Here is an 8,817-nt window from a genome sequence, read left to right as displayed (position 1 = left end):
CTATGGAAAGGGAACTGGCTTGCAGAATGTGCCCTTTGGGCATTCACAGACTGGCTAAGAGAACTTTGTAACACTTGTGGGAGCAGGGCAGAGGCCAAGAGGTGACATGGTTGAGAGTCTGAAGACAAGAGTGAGGCATGCGTGCACTGTAGCAAACAAGAGGCATTGCTGACTGGAGAACTGCTGTGTCCTGAGTTGGTTTTGATCCTGAATTGTACTTTGTTCTCTTCCCTAATAAGTCCCATAGTCATCAGTATTGTTATGAGTTCTGTGTGGCCATTGCGATGGATGATAGAACCCAGCTATGAAGTAGAGAGTGTTGTGAGTTGGATGCTTGGTGTCAAAGTAGTAAAGAAGTTTGTAGTGTGGAGGCATGTCTGACCTCCTCTGCATAGGAAGAGGTCTTTGACTGGTTTTGAGCTTGATTCTCCTTCCCTCTTGTGAAGCAAAAGGAAGTCAGACACAGCTCCCACAAGGATTTTTCAGCTCAAACAGAAATAATTGTGAAGATGGCACAGAACCAACCAGTGTTTTGTTCTGTTGTGCATATATGGCTATGATTCAGAACCAACTCCATGGCACCTAGTAACAACAACACTATCATTATGGAAAACAATTTGTTTGTGTCAAATCTAATAAATAGAAACTTTTTACAAAGGTATATTCTATTGTACAAGAGGGATGTTTATTACTCTGTCATCTTTGTTGTACCAATCTCTTATCTTTGTCTTAAAACTCTGACTTTAGATTCTATTATCAAAGAAATCTAGCAAACCATAATAGGACCCTTGAAACACATGTGAACCTACGTAGAAAAGACAGTATTTGAAGTAGTTTTTAAATAGATAATTGTGGAGTTCTATTTTATTTGTTTGCAGTTGCTACGAATTTTTAAAATAGTTTTATCACATACATGAAAGAAAGAATTTTCATAAATAACAGAGAAAAATGAATATTTCTCTTTCTTTAATCATGAAAGATCCAGTACTTGATACTTAAACCAAGAGCCAGGTGTATTAACTCTTGTAGGGAGATGTACCAGGTACACACCAACCTTCTTTATTGCGGCATTATAATGCTCATGGGCTTGATCTCTCAGGACTTCACGTGCAGACATATATATTGTGCTTCAAAGACACAACTTTTTTTTTTTAATTGAAGGTGTGTGGCAACCCTTCATCGAGCAAGTCTACTAGCTCCATTTTTTCAAACAGCATGTACCCACTTCATGTTTTTGTCACATTTTGTTAATCCTCAAAATATCTCAAACTTTTTCATAATGCTTTTGCACACTTAACAGACTACAGTATAGTGTAAATATAACTATGTATGCACTGGGAAACGAAAATCTATTTTGTGTGACTTGCTTTATTGCAATCTTTGCTTTACTGAGATGGTCTGAAACTACACCTGTAATAGCTCTAAGGTATGCCTGTACTCTTTCTCCCAAGACTGTGGCAACAACCCTGATAAGTAAGTGAGAAATCTCATTAAAAACAAAAGCAGATTTATGTGATACTTTTCCATCAACTGCTGTAGCTGTGAAGTAGGTACCCAATGTATTTATATAAAAGTTGTAAAAATAATGTATGTTGAGTTGTACTACTCAAAAAGTACTGTAGAAGAAGCCACTGTTCTAGTTTCCACAGAAGAGGTGCAAACTAATATGCTCTGAAGGACAGTGACAAGACATTTCCATTCAAAATTTTCTTGGCAGAAGGAAAGTTATTTATATATTGGCATTAATGTTGTAAATAACAAAACTTACATTATAAAGTGGATTTTTGGTTCAGATCTAGGATGATATATGAAAACAAATCTTAATTTAATAATATAGTAGTGAGCATCCTTCAAAGGCATGCAAAGTATAACCTTTGGTAAATGTGGCCATCTTTTAATCTTGTCAGTTTCTTTCTGCTTTTTTTGGTGCTGAATCTGAAAAGACCTATCAAGGAATGAAGAATCCTTAATGTTCCATGCATACTTCTAACCTCAGAAGAGGCACAGGATGAAAGACTGTTATTGTGACTCCACATGGTATCTGCATAAAGAAATTCTAATCTTTACTCATTTATGAATCTTACTAAATAATTCAATTTAAAAATGATCAGAGGACATGAATAGACACTTCACCAAAGATGACATTCAAGCGGCCGTCAAGCATAATGAAGAAATGTTCACAGTCATTAGCCATTGTACTAAAGTGCCATAGAGTTGCTTCTGACTCAGAGAATCCTTGTATAAGGTTTCTGAGGAGCAGCTGGTGGATTTGAACTTAAGGTTCAAACCAACTTTGTGATCCAGAGCTTATCATTCAGCACCACACCAGGACACCATTGTTGTTGTTGTTGTTGTTAAGTGCCGTCGAGTCGGTTCCGACTCATAGTGACCCTGTACAGGGTTTCCGAGGGTGTAAATCCTTACGGGAGTAGAAAGCCTCATCTTTCTCCCGCGGAGCTGCTGGTAGTTTCGAACCGCTGACCTTAAGGTTTGCAGCCCGATTCGTAACCACTATGCTACCAGAGCTCCATTAGAGAGATGCAAACCAAAACAACAATGAGATATCATCTCATTACAACATTAATAATAAAGTTCAAAAAAACAGAAAACAATCCTGGCAAGAGTGTGGAGAGCCTGAGACTCTCCTACATTGTTGGGGGACCATAAAATAGTGCAACCACTGTGGGAAATGGTATGGCACTTCCTCAAAAAGTTGGAAATAGCAATACCATATAACCCAACAATCCCTCTACTTGGTATATATCCATAAAATTAAAAGCCAATACATGAGTAGATATATATATGTACACCCATGTTCATCACAGCTGTATTCACAATAGCAAAATGGTTGAGACAGTCTAAATGCCTATCAATGCAAGAATGGATGCACAACCTTTTTTCCATACACATAATGGAATACTGCACAACACTGAAGAATATAATGATAAATATGCAAAACACCTGAAAACATGGATGAACATTATATTGAGTTTTACATTGTTGTTGTTAAGCACTGTGGAGTCAGTTCCAACTCATAGTGACCCTGCACAGGGTTTCTGAGGCTGCAAATCTTCACAGGAGTAGAAAGCCTCATCTTTCTCCCATGGAACAGCTGCTAGTTTTGAACTGCCAACATTGAAGTTAGCAGACCGATTCGTAACCACTACGCTACCAGAGCTCACAAAACGTTGTATGACACCACTATTGTGAAAAATCAAGAAAAGAAACATTCTTTTATGGTCACCAGGGGTATGAGGGAAGGAATAGTAATTCACTGGCTAGAGGGTAGTCACTTGCCAACTCGGGTGACAGGGAAGGCAATATACAATGAGACAGCAGTTGACAGAAGAATGATGAAGACAGGGAGGAATACAAGAGTTAAAAGGGATGGAGGTAAATACTGCTATATACCCAACCCTGCAACAAGTATTCTATGGGTAGACACATGGGCACATACATTGGCTGAAAGGGTATGGGAGAGAGAGTGGGTGTATACTCATAAATATATAAGAGTTTGACAGAGAATATTTGTACATGGGTATTTGCCTTTGCTGAAAGCACACCTACAAATGTGGTAGAGCATACAGGGGACAAAATGATGCAAACTTTTAAACGTTACCAAACACCTTTAGGCAATGAGTTGCTGGGCCTGGGGGGCTCAGAACTGTAGTGTTAGGGGACAGCATGGTCAATTGGTATAACATAATCCACAAAAACAATGTTCTATGTCTTACTTAGGTGAATAGTGACTGGATATTCAAAGCTCATGAGCAACCATCTAAGAAGCAACTATTGGTCTCTCCATGTGCTGAAGAAAGAAGAGTGATGATAAGGGAAGATTTGTGGAATCAATTCGTCCAGTGGACTAATGAAAATGTGAACATCAGTCTCCCAAACCCTAAGACTAGAAGAACGAGATGGTCCTTTGCTTCCACTACCAACTGCTGTGAAAAGGATCACATTAGAAGGTCCCAGATTCAGTGGGAGAAAAAGTGGAATAAAACTCAAAATTAGCTTTACAAAAGATCTGGCTTACTGCTCCAAAAGAGACTGGAGGAATCTGAGACTATGGTCCTCAAGCACCATTCAGGTCTGGAATGGAACTCACCCTTGTCACCCAATTTTCAACAAAGTGGCCGATAGGTATATAAAGGATACAACAATATAAAGTATGCTCACCATGGATTAGTCAACCATTTAAGATCAAAGGGGCAACATTTCCCTAAGGACAAAGTTCAGAAGTGTTGGGAAGGAGGGTGGAATGGATGTAAGGTCCACAGGGCGGAAGTGGGATCACTTGTTACATGGAAAGGATGGCAATCATTGACATGAAACAAAGTGTATGATTTGTTAAATGTAAAACTAATGAGTGGCTCTTTAAACCTTCACTCAATTCACAGTAAAAGTTAAAACAATTTTTTTTATTATTATTAAAGAGCAATGACAAACCCACTCCCATCCCCACCCTTACAAACATGGTGAGGATCTGCTTTGAAGTGGTTTAATACGAAGAGAGGAGCTCTGGTGGTACAGTGGTTATTTGGTTGGCCGATGTTAATCAAAAGTTTGGCAGTTCAAACCCACCAGCAGCTCTATCAGAGAATGAAGTGATTGTTTACTTCCATTGAGATTGCTAGCCTTGGAAACCCTATAGGACACGTCTACTCTGTTGCTATGAGTCAGAATCCACTTGATGGCAATGGCTTTGCTTTGGGCTTTTATAAGACTTGAGGAGCATATCTGTAAAGTGATGTCATAGGAACTTTCAAACGAGGGGCATATACTGTATATGTATTAGATATTGTTAATGATATTTTGAAATTATATCCCAATTTGAAGAAAAATGGCATGTATTATAGCTGCAGTTTATAGTTTCAAAATCCAGTAGATGGCAGTTTAAATAAGACAATTTTAGAAAACTTTCAAGACTGATTCTTAGGTTAAGAACAATGACCTTTACATCTAAATTTGTTACTGCATTATAAACACACAAAAAATGGAGATGTGGAAAAAAAATCTCAAAATTCTATCTCATAAAGCACGACTATTGTTAGCAATGTATTTATCTATTTTTTTTTCCTAAGCATTTTTTTGGAATAGAAAAAATATTTAATTACATTATAATAGTTTCTTCTAAAATAAATTGAGAAAAGTGGTATTTAAAGAACGAATTTGACCATTTTTTTGAAATTTTTTTTCTCCTAAAGTTCATTTTCATATCTGGATATGAACTTACAGCATTTTAGAAAGGAGTGGAAAAGAACTAAAATGACAGGAACATTAGAAATTAGAAATCCAGACTTGCCTAACCTTGAAGACAGGATTGGGTATTAATAATCTAAACAGCCTGTTTCTGATACCATTAAAATTAGTAATTGCAGTCTTGACTTTTTATTGAGTTTCAGCTAAAAGAATGTTTCACAAGACAATTATATAAACTGTTGGCGTATTTAATATTATTCAAAATGCTCAAACATGCAGTTTATTCCTGAGATTAGAGATTGTCTATATGCTTTTTGTCTGATTTTTTACCTTAACTAAGTTCACAGTCTTGGTATGGTGATGTAAGATAAGCACTGGACCACAATGTCAATTTGAACTATAAGATTGTCGGTTCAAACTCACTAGCCGCTCCTCAGAAACCCACACAAGGTAGCTGTGAGTCAGAACCTACTTAATGGCACTTAACAACAACATAAATCTTTACCCTCTTGATTCCTTTAAACCAGAATGATTCCTAATAATTATTCCCCTCATGCTTTTGCCCAATTTTCAGCTTTATAAAAATTCTTCTTTTAAATTTTCATGAAAAGATAGAATTTTCTTTTGTTCCAAATTTTACTTCTTGCTCTGTAATTGTCTCTATGTTGTAGAAGAGAAAACATGAATAGAGAAAAAGTGTGTCTTTAGGATAAATTCAGACATTTATGATAAATATTTCATCTAACAAAAACAAAAAAAATGATGATAAATCAAACCATTGTGGTCATTAGAAAAATGGATCGGAGTTTGCTGACCTAGCCTTTAAGTTGAGAAGTCACCGACAACAAATTAAGTTCTTTTATCTGTCACCAGTTTAAGATGAATGATTTTTTTCAACAAGCCTATTTATTTCATTTGAGGACAGCAGAATAGAGGAGTAGTGGTCATTTTAGTTCATATATCATCAAGATAACTGATATTATGGTAGGTGTAAATACAAGGCTAGACTCCAGATTTTCAGTCTACCTGCTGGAAGTTCTAAGTACATTTTTTTAAACATCCTTTCTTTGCTAGAACTAAATCATATGTCCCAAAGTCGCAGTCATTTTCTATTAATGCTTAGCACTGATTATGTATCAATGATTAGTTGGTCAATTTAGATATTTTGGAAAGACGGGTATTAGATGAGATATGGATTTGGGGGACAATGGTATAAAACTTTTTTAAATATTTGGAGAAAATGTTTCAATTCTCATTGGTATTGGCTATTTGTAGATGCTTAAATTAGGGCACATTTGTTGCTTTTGCTTTGGTTTCTTAAGGATAGTATTAAGGGGATGTTGTTGTTGTTGTTGTTGTTAGGTGCCATCGAGTCGGTACAGACTCATAATGACCTTATGCACAGCAGAACGAAACACTGCCCGATCCTGGGCCAACCTCACTACTGTACTGAATGGCAAAATCAGGAAAGGTATGCACCAGGGTTGTATCCTTTCACATACTTATTTGGTTTATATGCAGAGCAAACAATCCTAGAAACTGGATAATATGAAGAACATGGATTATTTGAAGAAAAGGATTGGAGGAAGACAAATTAACAGCATGCAATATGCAGGATAAGCACTGGACTGTGAACCACATGATCAGGGACTCAAATCCACCAGCTGCTCTTCAGAAACTCTATACACCAGCTGCTCTTTCAGAAACTCTATACAGGTTGCTATAAGTCGGAGTTGAAGGAGCTCTGGTAGTGTAGTGGTTACGAATCGGGCTGCGAACCTTAAGGTCAGCGGTTCGAAACTACCAGCCGCTCCACTGGAGAAAGAAGAGGTTTCTACTCCCGTAAGGATTTACACCCTCGGAAACCCTGTACAGGGTCGCTATGGGTCGGAACCGACTCGACGGCACTTAACAACAACAACAATAAGTCAGAGATGACTCGACAGTACTTAACAACAACAATATATGCAGATGACACAACCTCCCTTGTTTAAAGCAAAGAGGACTTAAAATTCTTACTGATGAAAATCAAAGACACAGCCTTCAGTATGGATAGTACCTCAATGTAAAGAAAGCAAAACCCCTCACAATTAGACCAATAAATTAAAACATCATAAATGGAAAATTATTGAAATTGTCATACTTCATTTTGCTTGGATCCACAATCAATACTCATAGAAGTAGCAGTCTAGAACTCAATGATGAATTAAAGTAGACAAATCTGCTGCCAAAGACCTTTTCCAAGTGTTAAAGAGCAAAAGAGCTTGAGGATTAAGGTGTGGCTGGCAAAAGCCAAAACTTCTGTACATTTACAGCTGCTCCTTGGAAACCCTATACAGGATCACTAAGAGTCGGAAGTGACTTGACAGCACTTACCAACAACCTATGTACGTGACTGTTGGACAATGAATAAGGAAGACCACAGAAAAATCAATGTATTTTGATTATTGTATGGGCAAATAATAGTAAAAATACAATTACTGACAGAAGGACAAAGGAATCTGTGTTGGAGGAAGAGCCAAAATGCTCCTTAGATTAAAGTATGGTAAGACTTCATCTCTCATACTTCCTATATATTATCAGGAGGGACCAGTCCCTGAGAAAGGATATCCTGCTTGATAAAGTGAAGGGTCAGTGAAAAAGAGGAAGATCCCCAATGAGATGATTGTCAGAGTGGCAACAATTTTGAGGATGGCGCAGGATTGGGCAGTGTTTTGTTCTGTTGTGCATAGGGTTGCTATGAGTCAGAACCTTCTAACAACAAGGACAATATTATATATTATGATATATATGTTGTTGTTGTTGCTGTTACGTGCCTTTATGTTAGTTCTGACTCATAGCAACCCTGTATAGAGTTTCTGAGCAGTGACTGATGAGTTTGAACCTCTATCCTTGTGGTTAGCAGTCCAGTGCTTATCTTTAACCTATAGCGCTGCACTAGGTCTTTACATAGTTATTTTACTAGAAATATTGTTTTTATACTGATCACTATCTGCTTTGCTGACTTAATACTGATAGGTATTAATTCAACAAGTAATCTAAAGACCTAGAAAAGATTTTAGGCAGCTTTTTTGTTTGTTTGTTTTATATACACACACACACACATATGTTGTTAAGTGCCTTTGAGTCAGTTCCAACTCATAGTAACCTTGTATAGGGTTTCCAAGGAGTGACGGGTGAGCTTGAGCCACCAACTTTGCAGTTCAAACCAACTTTGCAATCCAGTGCATTAACCCACAGCACCACACCAGGACTTCATATACATGTATACTGGTAGCGTAGTGGTTACGAATCGGGCTGCGAACCTTAAGGTCAGCGGTTCGAAACTACCAGTCGCTCAGTGGGAGAAAGATGAGGCTTTCTACTCCCGTAAAGATTTACACCCTAGGAAACCCTGTACAGGGTCGCTATGGGTCGGAACCGACTCGACGGCACTTAACAACAACTTAACAACAATACATATGTATATATACATGACTCCACACACATAATCTTTAACAGAAAAAGAAAGCATTCTTTAAAATATCAATTACTTTTGTCTAATATGAAGGTTTGGATTGTAAGTTTTTTAACCGTAGTATAAGTGTATTTTAACCAAATATACACACACACACA

Source organism: Chrysochloris asiatica, unplaced genomic scaffold, assembly GCF_000296735.1.
Source record: "Chrysochloris asiatica unplaced genomic scaffold, ChrAsi1.0 scaffold00111, whole genome shotgun sequence".
NCBI classification, from domain to species: Eukaryota; Metazoa; Chordata; class Mammalia; order Afrosoricida; family Chrysochloridae; genus Chrysochloris; species Chrysochloris asiatica.
Note: the sequence above shows the minus strand (reverse complement) of the source record.